Here is an 18464-nt window from a genome sequence, read left to right as displayed (position 1 = left end):
TGACCTTTGTGTGAAAATTTAAGAGGACAAACATACTGACAATCTAGGTGAATTGTTTAGAACTTAAATTGAAATCAAGCTTAACGGTGTTAGTGATATGTCTCAAAAACTGATATGATCCTCTTGCTCAAACTCACAAAAATATTGTCTGTAAATATTTTATTTCTGCATCTCTTTCATTCAGAAAAACCAAAAAGATTTTAGTGCGTTTTAGCATAAATTTTGAAAAATACAAAAAGATTTTTGACAACTAGTGTTGAAAAGCTGATTTTCAAAATTCCAAGTGCTAAACTTGATGAACTGGTTTGGGAGTGATGAGTGTGAAAGATTTAAAGTTAAAATTTTACAAGTGGTCATCAAAAGACTTAAATATATTTCTCCTGCAAGCGGTTCATCAGAAACTAATTAATAGATCAGGTTGTGATAGGATCTACAAGTGGTGTCTGAATGTTTAAATGTTTACCATAAAACTTATGTGTTGGGTAGAGTTTTATGCAGGTTGAATTAGAGCTGGGTTTGTCGATCCTAAGCAAGATTCAAGAATCAACATTTGAGGGGGAGTGCATGTTGGTGCTGATGAATTTAAAGATGTCAACATCCGAGGGACAGAGTTTATTGAAGATAAAGTTGAGTAAGCAATGAGAGCCAGTGCTGATCCTGGAACTGCATTTACGCAACAGAGATTGAAAAAAGAAGATAGAGATTGGGGATGCTTGCAATGTCAAAAACTTCAAAGAGAAGCCCAGAGACTGATCAAGACTGAAGATACGAAGTCATGACACTGTCAAAGACTTGACACGTGCGACTTGTCAACATCTGAGGGGGAGTATGTTGGTGCATGCATCTGTCGACTTCGTCTTGTATCGAGTCTAGAGTAGAGTAGGCTAGAACAGGGCACGTGAATCAAGAAATTGTGTTAAGTCTGATTTCGCTCCAAATGACATTTTGTCATTAGGAGCGAAACCTCATTAGATTCAGATTTCGCTCGAGAGGTCATAAGGTCTGATTTCGCTCGTAAGGTCTAGTTCTGATTTCGCTCATGGTGTAATATGTTGATTTCGCTCCTATCGATCATACATGTTCGAGCGACATCAGCTCAACTATAAATAGGATGTGTCTTGGAGCGAAATTAAATATAGATTCTAGGTGATTGTCTTCCGGTGAGCCACGAAGTGCTGCCAAAGTGTTAACTCGATTGTAAACGTCGTTTAAATCAATAGAATCAACAGATTAAAGTGAATACTCGGTGAATTGAACTTGATTTGTCTATTTCCGCCGTTCAAATCAGGAATAGTTCTTCTGATAGACTCAATTGGGTCCGAATCTGATCCTACAAGATGAAGGTGTTTTCGGCTAAAATTGTAGAGAGAGGGTGAGTTATTGTGTTTTAAAGACACAAGTCTTGAAATGTGGAAGATTTTGAAAGCTTTAATGAATGTGTCATCTCCTACCTCCATTTAGACCAATAAGTGAAAGAGAGAGAGAAGAAAACCTTTGCATGGCTTCCAACTTTCTCAACTCACACACCCCCATATACATATACACGCATACATACACATATATATATATATATAGGCAAAAAATGGTATTTTACTGATTACCGGGTATTTTATCTAGCGTTTTAATCCCGTTTTAGTGCGTTTTAAATTATATTTAACACTCTATAAAAATAAACTCACCAAAATATTATTGATCAATATTTTGTTAGCCGGGACTGGCGACGTTGCCGGTATTTGGTAGTATGCGCGCTGTGCTGCGCGGTACGCGCTTAAAATCGCAAAAATAGGAATTTAAGTGTCTTTATTTCTTTTTTATCATTCTAAAGTAATAAACTCATCAAATTATTATTAAAATGATTATCAGTTGCTTTGACAGGCTGTGTCGACAGTATTTTGTCGGTACACGCGCTTCATCGCGCGGTACGTGCTTAAACTCGAAAAATAGAGTTTCCTAGCGTTTTAAATTATTTTTCCACACGGATATGATTAAAATAATTATTCTAATCATAACAAACTATTTTTAGGATTTTAACACTGATCGGGTGGTCACCGATGTTCGTTTCGCATTTTAACCGTTACGCGATAAGCGTTTATCTTACCGTTGCCAACATAATTTTTATCAAAGTTTAAATTTACCAACTCATTAAATTTCACATATAAACATCATAATCAGTCAAATATGGCCCTATTACCTATTTACAACATGTGCTACAATTGTACGGTACGGCCTGAAAAGCCGGGTGTCACAGTCTCCCCCTGTTTAGGAAATTTCGTCCCCGAAATTTTTACTCTACAGGTTTTGTTTTTACACTGGGTGAAAACAGCAAAAACAGGTTTAATGAATATAGTCTTATAGTTTCTGCGAGAAACTTTGATTCTTACAAAGAATCTTCGTAGACCTATATTACATACACTCTCAATTCCTAATCTTACATCTCAACGCTCTCCATCCATGCAAGGCTTCAAACCGAGCAACCTAAATACTAGCGTGTTGATTATTATTGTAAGATAACTCTGCCAAGGGCATGTGAGTATCTTAATTTCCTTCGGAGTCCATCATACATGTTGGTGCACTACATCTATTGATTCCGTCTAGGTGTCTAGGATCAGGTCTTGCATTGTATTGTATAGCATAGGGCACATTTTACGAGAAAACAGGAGTCTGTATAGGTTTTAGGTGGTAGGATCGCTTATAGGGTCTTGAGATGCCTGGATCGCTTATATGGCATCTGGGTCGCTTATATGGTCAAGTCTGGACCGCTCATGCGTCTCATGTCCACATGAGCGGTTCCAAGACACTATATATAGGTGTGCTTGAGCGATCCTTAGTAGTTCCTTGTATTCCACGCCGAAGTTCTGCCGGTGTGAAGATTGAATTGTAAATCGTTTCAAATCAGTAAAACAAGCAGTTAGGAAGAAGTACTAGCTATATCTACTTGCTTTTCTTATTATTCCGCATCTGAATTGCAAGAGACAACCTCTGAACGACTCGTTCGGGTCAGCAATCGATCCTACAAGTGGTATCAGAGCTTGGGAGGAGGTTTTCTGCAGATTATAGCCGGATTTCATTGTTTTTTCTCACTTCTACACCTTCTTTTCTCATTTCCGAGAGATTTCACGGTTGAAATTCGTTCAAAAACTCACATACTATGCGCAATAGTACTTAGACAAACCCTGGAAAGTTTGAAGACAAAATTCGAAGGTTTTATGGACCAAATCATGTTCGGAATGTGAATCGCTCAAATAACGTCATCGTGAACCGCTCGTAGTTCACATTTCTGGACCGCCCTTAGAACATTCTTGGACCGCTTGAAAGACAGTTTTTGGATCGCTCGTAAGATAGATTCTGAACCGCTCAAAATTGTTAGTTTGGACCGCTCGAAAGTTAATCTCTGGACCGCTCGAGTGTATATTTTTTTCTGGTTCGCTCAAACGGACATTATTGTTGGATCGCTTCAAAGGATATTTCTGATTCGCTTTTCTGTCAGTTGTCTTGAAAATCGTGCTAAGTCAATATGAATTCCGAGTTTTACAACGCATTTGCAACATCGACTACTCCAGCCGCAATCGCTCAAGCAATGAATTTAGAAAATGAGACAGGAACGACTCAAAAGCCCCCTAGATTGATGAGCATTGAGGAGTACTATGGGTGGAAAGATCGGTTTGAAAACTGGGTTCAAGCAAACCATCTTAGATCATGGGAGTGTATATTGAAGAAGTATACTTTGCCTAGAACAGAGTTGCAAGTTGTTAAAGAGATATCCGAGTTTACTGAGCAAGAACGAGCAATGTATAGAGCCGAGAAAATGATGATTAGTTTGTTACAGCAGGCGATTAAAGAAGATATATTCATTTTGTTGCAACACGATAAAACTGCTAAGTCAATTTGGGATGCATTAAAAGTTAAGTTTGAGGGAAGCGAAAACATGATTAAAAGCAAGAAAGCTTTATTAAAGAAAGAGTTCGATCTGTTTAGTAGTTTACCAGGAGAGGATACTAAGAAATTGATTGAAAGATACTGTCACTTGGTGCGATCGTTATCAATGTTGGGAGTTGAAAAAGGTCGTGAGGAATGGGTGGATAAATTGGCTGACGCGTTACCTCAGAAAGAGTGGGGAACGTATTTGATGATCTTGAAGAATACGGGTATGTATGATGGGTTGACGATCTCACAGTTCATTGAGAAAATAGAAAGTCAAGATCTTGAACAACAAAAGATCGCGAGGATGAATAGTCCGAGTGGTCAACAGGATGTGAAGATGTATTATCGTGGTAGTATTCCAGCGACTGAGTCTGAAAGAAGTCCGAAAATTCAAACCGCTTTCAGTGCTGGTGACTCATCTGAGAAAGCTGATCAGGGTTCTAACAAGAGTAGCAGCGGGTTTTCATCGTTTCCGAGTGTAAATCCAAAAGAGACTAACACTAGTTTTCAGTCTCAGAGTACAAAAACTGGAAACGGATATGTGATTCAATGCAACATAGCTCTCAATCTTCCAGAAGGTCAAAGCTTCTCCGAAGACACTTCTAAAGATCATATGGCACTTCTGGGTTCAGTTCTGTTATCCTATGAAGGTCTAGTGGCTGGTCGGATCGGAAATCCAATGCTCACTAAAGAGGATTACGTTCAAATAGACGCTGAGGAAATGGAACTTATGGATATCAAATGGTGTCTTGCAAGTGTTCTTCGTCAGGCTGAGAAATTCAAAACCATTACCGGGAGAAATGACTTTTTAGATGCTCATGTTTCAACTTTAGGTTTTGATAAATCTAAAGTTACTTGTTTTCGATGCAGGGAAAAAGGCCATTTCAAGCGGGAGTGCAAAGGAAGAGAAGCTAGTGGAGCACAGAATCCATTCGGGAAAGATGATTATTATCGCAAAGCTATCTATCAGCAAGTTGGACAATCCCAAGAACCTCAGACTGCTCATGGGAGAAAGATTGAAGATCCTAAAAGAGCATGTTTGGTAGATTTCAGCTGGAGTGATTATATATCATCTGAAGCCACAGAAGCACGCATTATCGATCAAGATGATGAGAAACTAACTGAAGGTTTCAGTTGGGATATGTTTGTGGATAAGAAGGGAGAGTTCAAAGCCTTCATTGCCAAAATTGTCCGAGAACCAAATTTGTTTGCTACTTGGATGAGATCTATCGGAGAGAATGTGAAAAGTGAAGATGAAAAGTCTGTGTCATCTGATGAAAGTTCAGACAGTACTGATAAACTTTCAGAACACTCTGGAGATGTTTCAGACAGCTCAGATGATAGCATACAGAGTTTAGATGAACTTGAGCAAAATGAAAATGTTCCAGAAAAGGAAGTTGTTTTTGACAAAACACCGTCTGATTCTGATATATCAGATGGTGATTCTGATAAATCTGTACACTTTGATAAATCACCTGATAACAGCAGCAGTGATGATGAGAAAGAGAAACACATAAATATTGCAAAATCTCATTTGTCTCCTGAAAATTTTCATTTTTATTTTGCAAAAAGAATGAAAAAATTGAAGGAAAAACAAGCTGCAAAAGAACAACAATCTGAATCTGAAGGTGATGTTTAGAATGTTGAAAGTGTTGATGAGAAGGTTATCAAGGTAGAGAAAGAAGTAGAAAAGGTGATTGAAGTAGAGAAAGTGATTGAAGTTGTAAAAACAGTCGAAGTTGAAAAAATTGTTGAAGTCGTCAAGCCATGTGAGAAGTGTTTGGAAGCCTGCAAAGAGTGTGCAGCAAAAGATGATATCATAGCTGAGTATGAGAAAAAGAAAGAGCAGTTATTGTTCAATCTCAACTATGTGAAGGAATCGTACGACGTGTTGAACAAAACCGTAACTGGTCTCCAAACAACAAACTCAGAAAGAGAACAGGCGCTGACAATGATGAATGCAACTTTAATGTCGAAGCAAAAAGCTATAAATTTTTACATTGAAGAGAGTGCCAAATGGAAGCAAGAGTTGGAAACTGAAAAGATTGAAAATGAGAGAATTAGGAGGTTATTGTTGAGTTATTCTACCTCTGATTATCTTATTGATCGTGTTTATCCAACTGTTGCAGTTATGGAAGCTTTTCAAGACGAGAAGCCGAAAGAAAAGAAAGACTGTGGTAAGAAAACAACTGTTAGCTATCACAAGTGTCCGCCTCCAATTTGGGATGGGTATTCACCTAGGAAACCAAATGAGGAACAACTTGCAAAAGCAGTCAATATAAAGCTTAAAACCGACACAACTGACGTCTTACCAGAAAACATTGATGTGACATTTACCTCATCCGATACTGATCATGAGTCTGAATTAATCAAAAAAGTGGTCGATCAGGTGTTGGATACTGATGAGGAGACAGAGTCGAAATCTGAGTCTGAAAAGCCAAAGTCGTCAGTCAACAGTCAAAATTCGTCGGTTAAACGGTCCTATAGTAAAGAATTTTTGTTATCAAAGGCAGATTTGAATGATGAAACATTCAAAGTTGTGTATACTTTGAATGGGTCTGACAAATTATATAACAACAAAGAGTTTCCGATAATGAGTATCAAAACGGAATTAATCAACAAAACTTTTAAACTAATAGAGGTTAATATTCCTGAATTAAAAGTTTTGAAAAGTTTTGATAAACCTAAAAAATATACTTCTAGAGTTCAACAACGGGTAAACAAGAAAAAAGGTTACAATTCTGGTTCTGGTTTTTCAAAGAAACTTAACCAAAATCGTAGCTACAAAAAGAAAGGTTTAGGTTTTGTTCAACCAGAAAATCATAAAAATGAGAAAAATTCTAAATCAAACACTGAATTTGTATCAGGTGGAAGCTCAGAAGATGAACAGCAGAAACCATTTTGGAGACAGTCTAACAAAGAGTTTCTTGCTGAAAGGAGAAGGAATGGAACTGGAGTATTTCATCCGAGAAATACTCAAACTTGTCTTAAAAACAATAAAACTGATCACATTGCATCAAATTGTCCGAAAGATATTAAAGCAAAACAGGGAGCTTCTAAAAAGTTGAAAGAAAAAGTTGTTGAAAAATCTAAAATTTTTGAAAATTCAAAAAATGAGGTTGGGGAATGTTCAAAGAAACATTTTTACCAAAGGAAAGAAAAAGACAACCAAGTGTGGGTTGCAAAAAAGGTAAAAGAAAAAGTCGGCGATGAATCTGGTTCCACAAAGCCAGAAGAGCCACAAGTTGTGAAGAAAATTTCAGTGAATGATGATGTTTTTCCATCACTAAAGTTTGAGGAAGTTAAAAAGAAAATTGGTAAAATTGAAATTTCAAATCAATTTTATGATGATGAAAAAGAATTTGATGTCGAGAAAACATTCAACGGAAATGTTAAGAAGATATTTGGGAAAATGTTGAGTGGGAATGCAAAGGGGGTAAAAGATTTTTATGCCACCAAAAAGGCGACATACAACCCCACTGAGCAAGAGTTGAAATCCATCAAGTCTGAGAAGACTTGGGTGGAAGTCTGTTTCCCATGTTAGTCTTAGGACTATGCTGGAGATCCCAAGTTTATATCGTGGATCAGGAATCGGCATCATTCTAGTTTTAGACGTATTTGTTTGAATGATTGTGATTAATGTTTGAATGTTTTGCAGGTGAAAGGACTACGCCGGAGCTTCCAGGTTGGTAATTGCGAAGCAGGAATCAGCATTTTGATTGGTAAAATGGTGATGTAGACGTAACATTCCTACAATTGGTAGTTTTTGGGTATCTACAAGTGGTAATTTTTATCCCACAAGTGGTATTTGTGGTTAAATTTTGAGATGTTTGGATACTTTGAAGTAATTACATTTACAAGTGGTACAGAAGGTTATTAAAGGCAAATGGTAAATCAGGGACATTAAATTGTACTTGATTTACTATCTTTGGCAAAAGATAGACAAGATGATGAACCACATCCTCGTTCTTAAAATTGATAAACCTACAAGTGGTTGTTATCAACACAAATCCATTTTCCGGAAAAGTCATTTTGATTAAAACAAACTTAAGTATTTTGAAATCTAAATGAGAAAATGATTTGTGATAGGGGGAGTTCAGATTGTTTATGCCTAGTGAATGGCGATTTGATGTGATTCAGTGTCAGTTGTCAAGTTTCTGTACAGTTTGTTTTTGTGTTTTTAGTGGTCAAGAAGTTTTCAAATTTTCTTTAAAATTGTGTTTGCATTTTAGGGGGGGTAGGGAAATTTTAGAGAAAATCCAAAAACATTTGAAAATTTGAAAAACCAAAAACATGATAAAATCAAAAATGAGTTTTGTTGCGAAAAAAAGGAAATGATAGTACATCAGTGGACTATCACGGCACGCTAAAGAAATGTAATGTTAAAAAGTGTTAAACAATCTTACTGCGGATGTGTCAGTAGGTTTTCGCACTTTTAGTATATTGAAACGAGATATAAACCTAAATCAAACTTGCTTAATTCGTGGGTAAATATTCTTGAATATATGGCTAACCCCCGAAATCTTGTTTGAAAGGTCCCGTATTCTGAGATACTAGGTCTTTATACTCAGTGATATCTGGGGTATTATCCCGGGACTTCTGCTGTATGGAAGTACTGACCTAGTCCCCGGATAATACTTTTTGCTAAAGCTTTGAAACATAAGCTTCGCCCTCAGCATGCTGATGAAACAATAAAATTGATAGTCGCTGCTGTTGAAATGCAAAAAGATCCTCTAAAGGGGACCCACCAAAAGTCGAGCCGTCATCTCTCTGCTAAACGGAAGTTCTGACCTGAGCTCTCACGGTTTCGCATCTAACCCCTTTACAGATATTAGCTGTGGTATACTCACCTGTAAGACTGAATATTTGGGATCTGGATACGGGAGTATATTCAAGTGGAGTGATACACAATTAAGTTTAAGTATCTAAAACATTAATATCGTATCTCGAATCGATTGAAATTTGTGTTGAGAATTTAAGAGGACAAACATACTGACAATCTAGGTAAATTGTTTAAAGCTTAAAATGAAATCAAGCTTAACGGTGTTGGTGATTTGTCTCATAAACTGATATGATCCTCTTGCACGAACTCACAAAAAATATTGTCTGTAAATGTTACATTTCTATATGTTTGTATTTTCATGTAGTGTCAAGATATATCTCTCAGAAAATCCAAAAAGATTTTTTGTGTGTTTTAGTTTAAATTTTGAAAAAAAAGTCAAAAAGATTTTCGACAACTAATGTTGAAAAACTGATTTTCAAAATTCCGAGTGCTAAACATGATGAGCAGAATTTGAGGGGGAGTGCTTGTGTAAATCTAATTGTTCTCATTAATTCTAATCTTCTTCAAGTGGTTCATCATAAATTGTTTTGAGGAGAGTTATGTGTTAGTGTATAGTGATTTGAAATGTTAGTGAAAGAAATTTATTTCTAGGTTGAGATTGTGCAGGTAGCCAAGTTTCGATCCTGGAAATCAATTTTGAAGATTTTGGTTAGAGTCAGATTGATAGATTCTGAAAGCTTGTGAAGATCAGAGTATGATTCTAAAGATCATGTCAACTGTTGATGCTGATGAACTTAAGGAATCAAGAGATCTGATCAAGAGAATTAGAGAGTTTTATAGCCAGACATTGATCCTGAAGATATTACTGAAGAACAAAAGAGTGCCAGTGAATTGAGATGGGGAGTCTGAAGATTGAAAATAGAGAAAGCCCAGAGACTGATCAAGACTGAAGATGTGAAGACACAGCTTTGAAGTCAAGGTGTGTTGGCGACTCCATCAACATCTGAGGGGGAGTCTGTTGGTGCACTACATCTGTTGATTCCGTCTAGGTGTCTAGGATCAGGTCTTGCATTGTATTGTATAGCATAGGGCACATTTTACGAGAAAACAGGAGTCTGTATAGGTTTTAGGTGGTAGGATCGCTTATAGGGTCTTGAGATGCCTGGATCGCTTATATGGCATCTGGGTCGCTTATATGGTCAAGTCTGGACCGCTCATGCGTCTCATGTCCACATGAGCGGTTCCAAGACACTATATATAGGTGTGCTTGAGCGATCCTTAGTACTTCCTTGTATTCCACACCGAAGCTCTGCCGGTGTGAAGATTGAACTGTAAATCGTTTCAAATCAGTAAAACAAGCAGTTAGGAAGAAGTACTAGCTATATCTACTTGCTTTTCTTATTATTCCGCATCTGAATTGCAAGAGACAACCTCTGAACGACTCGTTCGGGTCAGCAATCGATCCTACAATACACGCTCCCAATTTTTCTTTCAAAGGTCCGAAAAGCTTCCTACTATCTTGCTGTCCAATCAACTTCCCTTTTCCTTTTGGGGTTATTAGTGTCAAAGGCTGCACTAATTTAGAGAAATTCTTAATAAATCTCCAGTAGCATCTAACTAGTTATATGGATCGTCATACTCCCGACGGGGTCTTTGGCGCTCCTCATCATTCACCAACTCCATAGTTAACTTCAATGTTTCTCATGAGTTTCCTTGGCTCGCGTGAAATCAAGTATGTCATCGACGAATATTATCATGAATTCATCCGATTAAGGTTTCCATACCCTGTTCGCGAGATCCACGAATATAAATGGCACATTAATTTAGTCAAAAGGCATGACTAATAACTCGTAATGGCCATATCGGGTTCGAAAAGCAGTCCTCAGCATATCTTCGTCAGCAACCTTCAACTGATAGTATCCCAATCGTAGATCGATCTTTGTGTAGCAGCTGAGTCCCGGTAGCTTGATTGAACAAATTATCAATCCTCAGTAAAATGGTACCGATTCTTGAAAGTTAACTTGTTCAGTTTTCTAAATCATCACACCTCCTGAAGGATCCATCCTTCTTTCTCTCAACAAAACAGATGCGCCTTAAAGCGAAAAGCTTGGTCGAATGAAACCCTTGTCCAATAACTCTTGAAACTGATTTGACATTTCTATCATTCTCAGACGGTGCTTAATCTATAAGGAGATTGTGCAACTGGGTGTAGGACCGTATGCCAGATCGATTTGAAATTCGATCTGTCTCGCAGGGGGCAATCCAGATAAGTCTTTTTAGGAAAGCTTCTGGATAATTGCAAACAATAGGAATCTCTCCGGTATTCCTATATTCGGCTTTCGTATCCACCACGTTAACTAAGAACGCAGGATAGCCCCTTTTGCAACCACCTGAGCATCCTTACAAAACTGAAAACTCTCAACCATCAACACTCAACATTCGAAACTCGACACTCGACTCGGTCGGTCTTCGCGAACAACTACCACCTTTCCATCATCAGAACGAGGTATCCTATCTTGCTTCTCCGAGTAATAATCCCTGCTTCGTTCTTGGATAATCAATCCATCCTCGCATCTACGTCAAAGCTCCCCAGCTCCATTGGAACTAAACCAACACTAGAACTACGATCACCTAACTAAATACTACAACTGCAAGCGACCTCAATAGTTTCCATCAAATTACCAATTGCTAGTTCTATCGGGCATTTTCTATTCAGCTTACTTGTAGGTGAACACAAAAATGGTTCAGAGTTTTTCGAACAAAACTCAAGTTAGCTTTGGTATTAAAAGTATGAACACAGATTGGTTTTTAATTCGAAACATACTGGTAACAACAACAAGATCGTCTCGTGCCTTCCTAATGTTTAGCTTGAACGCTCTACCCTTGGCATTCTAACCCTTCATTTTCAGACAATCTCTCTCGAAATGTCCTTGCTCACCACACTCATAGCATCCTTTGAACGTAACTCCATCCAATGTACTCTTGGCATAGCACTCGCGAGTCATATGTCCAGTCCGACCACATCTGGTGCACTTTTCCCACTCATCCTCGTGGGTCTTCCTCTCAAGACCACTCCTACCATCCTTGGCGTTATCCTTTCCCGACTCTCTAGGGTTAGCTACACACGCTTTCTCCAAACTGCGTTCCTCACCACGCTTCTCATCGGTATCTTTCCTCGAACACTCAGACTTTCGCTTTCGCATATCCCCAGATCTAGGCTCGGAATGCGGAATTATTCGAATAGTCGATCCGCTGTGACGGCTTGACATCACGCATACCGTTGCCATGTCATTGCATAGGATACCAGTAAATGATCTTGGGTTACAACCCTGGATTGTTTTGTGTGTACATCTATGTACTGTTCACAAAGTTAATGAAAAATTAGAATTACGCTCTGATTATATCATAACACCGGAACTACTAAAACTTTTCGATCATTACATCACCTGAAGGGTCTCTGATTCTGTGTCCCACCAAACCATGCCCATGAGTATCACTCCACGTTCCTGGCTAATATTTTGGTTAGCATCGCGCTGTTCCATGACAGTATTAACGTGTTGGGCTATGAGTTGTGCCAACTCTTTTGGGGTAATAGGTAGTCCAGAACCATGTCTTGCTTTTGGCGGCATTTCGTCGTTTCTATTATTACAACATAATAACAACATAAGACGATTAACCAAAAATAATTCAATCATCAAACGTTAGTGGACCAAACATTGCGTATGTATAATATCCACTTATTTAATGAGAACAATTCATAAACCAAAAAGAACCCACTCGATATTTATACCAGAAATTTAAAAAGCTTGTTTTTAGTACTAAGACTAATCAAAATTCGGCGCGTCTACATCAACACCCGCAACAAGCCTATATGAAATTTCTTCCTAAATATCTAAGAATTTGGCGTGCAAGCCATAATTTGGGTTCATCAAATAAGACATACAAAACAAACAACAGAAACAACTAATAACTAACGCTTCAGTACCTGGAAGTCCAACATCTTCCTAACATGCTCTTCTAGCTCATCTTAACAGTCCATTTGTCCCTCTAAGTCCATCATCGTCTCCATGCATCCACGCAACATGGCGAACTGACGATCATAGTGAGAGCGATTGACCCAAACCCCTTTCTGCCTCTTCATAGCGGACGCTATCTCAACTCTCGAAGTCGATGCGATCCCTCTAATGGGTCGAGTCCTCTTCCTACGACGAGTGTTGACTTAAAAGAGGTGTAGCAAAACACGCGACTCGAATAGCAGAATAAACGATTTTGTAACAACGGACAAAAGAATATCAAGTGTAGGCTCGACAGTATCAGTGAGCGGAACTACTAATGGCTCTATAGGCCGAGACGTGACATATCGAACCATACAAAGTAAGTGTGAGATCAACGTGAATAGTAACACATAAGCTCCAAATAAATAGAAAATCACATATACACATAAACATATAAAGGTTTTCATACATGATAAAATTTCCACATTTATTTAAAAATCTTGGCTTCGAGAATTTTGGACTTTAAATCTCAAAATTCTTCGGTTGAAGTCTAGTGTTTTCCTCCGAAAACATCTAGTTCGCTAACAACCATTGGCTCTGATACCAACTTCTGTCACACCCCAAAAACGTCGCAGCGGAATATAAAACGTAGTGGCGACAGAAGTTGGTGCCCGTTTCTATCTTGATGTTCGATGCATTATAGTGTTGGACATTATTACTTAATTAAAACGTTGATTTTAAACTTAACGTCCCAGACCACGACACCATCACGGCATAATTAAATTGTCTTTTATCCTTGCGGATCTTATTACATTTGTCCCAGAAAGTTTAAAAATCAGTCCAACATTTTAAGTGACAAAACATGCATCAACAACACAAGATACGCCATAATTCCCGAAGCCGCACTCAAGTACCTGTAGAACACGTTAAAATCAATTGTCAACACAAAGGAAGGTGAGTTCACGTATTCACTTACTACCAATTTTGTTTCAAGGAAAACTTTTTGATTAGGTGTTTATTTGAAAACATCCATGTAATTTTAGAAAGTCCATTTTACTTTCTTATTAAAAATTCCATGGGCCTTCCGCCGGTTCATCGATCCGACAACTGTAATATATTGCCCAGGTTTTGTATATTAAATTATTTCGTATATTTTCGGACTCGTATGTTAGCTAGAAGATACGAACTATATATTAACCATGCAGGGATAATCAAAACTAGACAATGAACATAATATTAATTATTCGTTTGACACTGACACGGGGCGACCGGTCACGACGGGGTTGTCAACCCGATAGATCTACCAACAATTCCTCGCGTACAATACTTAACTGATTAAACGGCATCATGGGCGCAGGGTTCTTTCTCGAAGAACAATATGATGTATGCCTCACATACAATATATATATATATATATATCCTACTAATATGACAATTTAATACACGCAGTTGCACGAATCCCCTGAATCTCCATCACTCGAAACTCAGGCCAGCATCCGTCCCAACTTTACGGTCTGTTTCGCTTTGAAAACACCGTACCATCCCAATGTCCCACATTTATTCATCAAAAGCGTTTTACTTCAAAACGTATAACTTATCAAATCTCATATATTTTCAGCGATAATATATATTTTATATTAAAAGGTATGTTTTATTTCGAAAACATTATTAAACCTTTTTAACGACGTGTTCTACCCCCAAAACATGTACAAAGCAGTAAAAAGAGGGGTTTAGTGACACTCATATTTGGGTGCGTATTTTAAATAGCGCAATCCCAGAGATTGATTTCTACACGTCTTATTATATATATATATATATATATATGTGTGTGTGTGTGTGTAGAAATGATTTTAAATCAGTACACATAGCACAAAAATCCAAAGTTTCTCCGTTTCTTAGAACTATCACATAACTTTGAGATTTTCTTGAAAAGTTGTTATTTTTTATTATGTTGGCACATTAATATATATATATATATATATATATATATATATATATATATATATATATATATATATATATATATATAGGGGAAGGTTCATTTGAGAAGAAAATTTTATTGAGAAGAAAAAGAACAAAAGGGTATAATTGTAAAAGATTAAATAGTTTTTTTTCTCATCTCATTTATTATTATGTTTGACTAATTAATTAGTCATTAAGATTATAATCCTCCACACTAAATATTTTTGCCTACACACATAAAAAGTTATACTACGCATTTCGAAATTTATCCTACACATATTGAAATTTATCCTACACAACTCGTAATTTATCCTACACGCCTCGTATTTATCCTACACTATAAATAAAATTTTATTTTTATTTTTTGTGAAAAATATATACCTTAAAAAAAGTTACAAATTTAATATAGTTAGTTATTAAAGATGAAACTACCAATTTATGATATATGTAAGTTTACTAATATACCCTTATAGTTACATTAAGTACAAATATTAAATGAAGTCTAATGAAGCATTTCTATTGGTTGAAAATTCTTCTTTTTTCTTCTTACAAAGAATTTCTTCTCATTTGAACCCTCCACTATATAGGGGTATAATATATATATATATATATATATATATATATATATATATATATATATATATATATATATATATATATATATATATTTATGATTTTGCGACTTGAACGATTTTATTGATGACCAGTATTGTGTAAATCCGTTAACACTCCCGTTTATACGCAATATGTTTATGATTTGCGTGTTGTAATATATACACAAATGTTCACATAATTTAACACCGAAACACGCGAAATCTTGTTAACTCATCCATTTTATCATTTTTTATAGCAAATATACATAAAACATTTCATAAGTATCAAATTTCATGCTCGACAAACAAGTTACACATTTAACGTGATTTTTACCGTTTCTACCGCACAAAACGTACAAATATACATGCATAATCCAAATCTTTAAAATCATGTTAAAACTTAACATATTTTCACATTCTCATGTTTAAACCACATAATACATTTTATCACTTAAGGTTCACTCAAAATTTACCCATATTAGTGTTCATTGAAAAATGCGTATTTTAGCGATTTGGTAACGGTTTCGGGCGTCGGAAGTCACGTATGACTAACCAAACACCAAGTAAACTTAAAATTAGTTAAAATACTTATTTTTAAACTAAAAATATCAGTTTACTTACTGATCTAATTCAGTTTTATAAAAATCACTCGAAAAGCCGATTTTTGACCGTTTTAACGCATAGTTTTGCGTTAAACGTCACTATAATCATCTCAACTCGAAACGACTTGATATTTTAACACAATACATGTTATTTACTGATTACAATAGTGGTTATAATCAGATTAGTGCAGTTTTTGTGTAAGTCACATAAATCATGCGATTTCACGTATTTTACAACTTTTAAAGCACCAAGTACAACATGCAAAGCTAGCAAACATTATGTCAAAGTTATAAATCACTAAACACTTTAAAATAACTTTATTTTAGTGTTTATAATCTGCTCATAACTGATTTTCACTAAATCATACTCAAATCACATTATTTCATCTATTTTACAAGTTTCTAAGCCTCATGTATAACATGCAAAGCTAGTAAACCTTTTGACAAAGTTTTATATCATTTTAACACTTCAAATACTCATATTTTTAGTGTTTATTTTCTGATCAAAACTCATTTTTATCAAATCATATCTAAATCATCATTTCATGATCACAAATCATCATGCATGTTCAAGTAAATGCATCCAATGCATTCAATTCACATCATCATCAATCATGCATGAACTAACTTATACCTATCATGCATTTAACTCATGTTCAACATTCAAGAATCATCATCTTCATATGATCAACATTTTATCATTTCATCATAAATGAAAGACATATATATATATATATATATTATACTTATATTCTTACACATTTAAGATTTAATCAACAAAATTTCACATGCATGCATATATATAAATACACATACATATACGGCCATATATATGTATATACACATGATCCAAAAATTTACCTTTCACATATTCATGAACCCATTTCAAATCACAAAACCCTTTTCAAATCATTCATGCATTAACTTCAAAGAATCAATCAAACATGTAACAATCAAATCCCAATCTCATACACACATGTATATATACTCAAGGCCACATGCACACACACATACACTTCCATTTTTATTTTATTTAAAAACCCATTTCTTTTTAGTTTTCAAGTTTGTGTTAAATTCCAAGTTCAAGAGAAACTTTACATCATCTCTATCATTACTAAAAATCAAGATTGAACCTTTGAAAATAAGTTTATACCTTTTAAGTTTTTAGTGGGTTTAACAAGATTCTTGATGGTTTGAAGTTTGTTTCACCAAGAAAACACTTTTGGATACTCAAAACACCTTGAAACCTTCTTGGATTGAACTTTAGTCTTCATAAACAAGTGAAGAATTTCGAAATTATGTGAGAGATGAAGGTGTTTTTGGCTGAAATTGTAGAGAGAGTGAGTTATTGTGTTTGAAAGACACAAGTCTTGAAATGTGGAAGATTTTGAAAGCTTTAATGTATGTGTCATCTCCCACCTCCATTTAGACCAATAAGAGGAAGAGAGAGAGAGAGAAGAAACCCTTGCATGGTTGCCAACTTTCTCAACTCACACACCCCCATATAGATATAAACGCGTACATACACATATGTACACATATATATGGGCAAAAACTGGTATTTTACTGATTACCGGACATTTTATCTAGTGTTTTAATCCCATTTTAGCGCGTTTTAAATTATTTTTAACACTCTATAAAAATAAACTCACCAAAATAATATTGATCAATATTTTGTTAGCCGGGACTGGCGACGTTGCCGGTATTTGGCAGTATGCGCCGTGCTGCGCGGTACGCCCTTAAAATCGCAAAAATAGGAATTTAAGCGTTTTTATTTATTTTTATCGTTCTAAAGTAATAAACTCATCAAATTATTATTAAAATGATTATCATTTGCTTTGACAGGCTGTGTTGACAGTATTTTGTCAGCACACGCGCTGCATCGCGCGGTACGTGCTTAAACTCGAAAAATAGAGTTTCCTAGCGTTTTAAATTATTTTTCCACACGGATATGATTAAAATAATTATTATAATCATAACAAACTATTTTTAGGATTTTAACACTGATCGGGTGGTCAAAGATGTTCGTTTTGCATTTTAACCGTTACGCGATAAGCGTTTATTTTACCGTTGCGAACATAATTTTTATCAAAGTTTAAATTTACCAACTCATTAAATTTCATATATAAACATCATAATCAGTCAAATATGGCCCTATTACCTATTTACAACATGTGCTACAATTGTACGGTATGGCCTGAAAAGCCGGGTGTCACAGACACGATGTATACCGGTACACCGTGGCGTGCCACTATCTCATTAGTATACACCTCCGACATCTTTTCTGACGTATAAGTCTTACGTATCGGAATGAAGTGAGCGCTTTTCGTCAGTCTATCTACCACTACCCAGATGGCATCAAATTCGCGGTTCGTCGTTGGCAGTTTTATTGATGCATAGAATGTCTGTTGACTACGTCTATGTGAAGTCTTAGGTCAAGATAGGTCAACAGAGGGTCTAAATGGTCAAAATATGTATTTTAGGTTGAGGGTTCGCTTTTATGTACATTGTGTAAGTAGGTCCGCTCATAGGGTCTTAGGAGGTTCGCTTATTAGGTAATCAGGTGGGTTTGCTTATGCGTCAAAGTTGTAGGTCCGCTCATATGGCT

The 18464-nt window shown here is 36.1% G+C and overlaps 1 long non-coding RNA gene across 1 annotated transcript; it reads right to left on the bottom strand.

Moving 5' to 3' along the window:
- Nucleotides 1–13469: 13469 nt before the first annotated feature.
- LOC110882702 lies at nt 13470–17522 on the bottom strand. The gene is made up of 2 exons (XR_002560182.1): nt 17010–17522; nt 13470–13613 (listed from the first exon to the last, which is right to left on the bottom strand). It is a non-coding gene; the product is annotated as an uncharacterized LOC110882702 (long non-coding RNA).
- Between the last annotated feature and the right edge of the window lie 942 nt (nt 17523–18464).

This window comes from Helianthus annuus, chromosome 8 (genome assembly GCF_002127325.2).
Source record: "Helianthus annuus cultivar XRQ/B chromosome 8, HanXRQr2.0-SUNRISE, whole genome shotgun sequence".
NCBI lineage: Eukaryota > Viridiplantae > Streptophyta > Magnoliopsida > Asterales > Asteraceae > Helianthus > Helianthus annuus.
The sequence above is the reverse complement of the archived record's forward strand: the minus strand, read 5'-3'. Positions and strand labels throughout refer to the sequence as shown.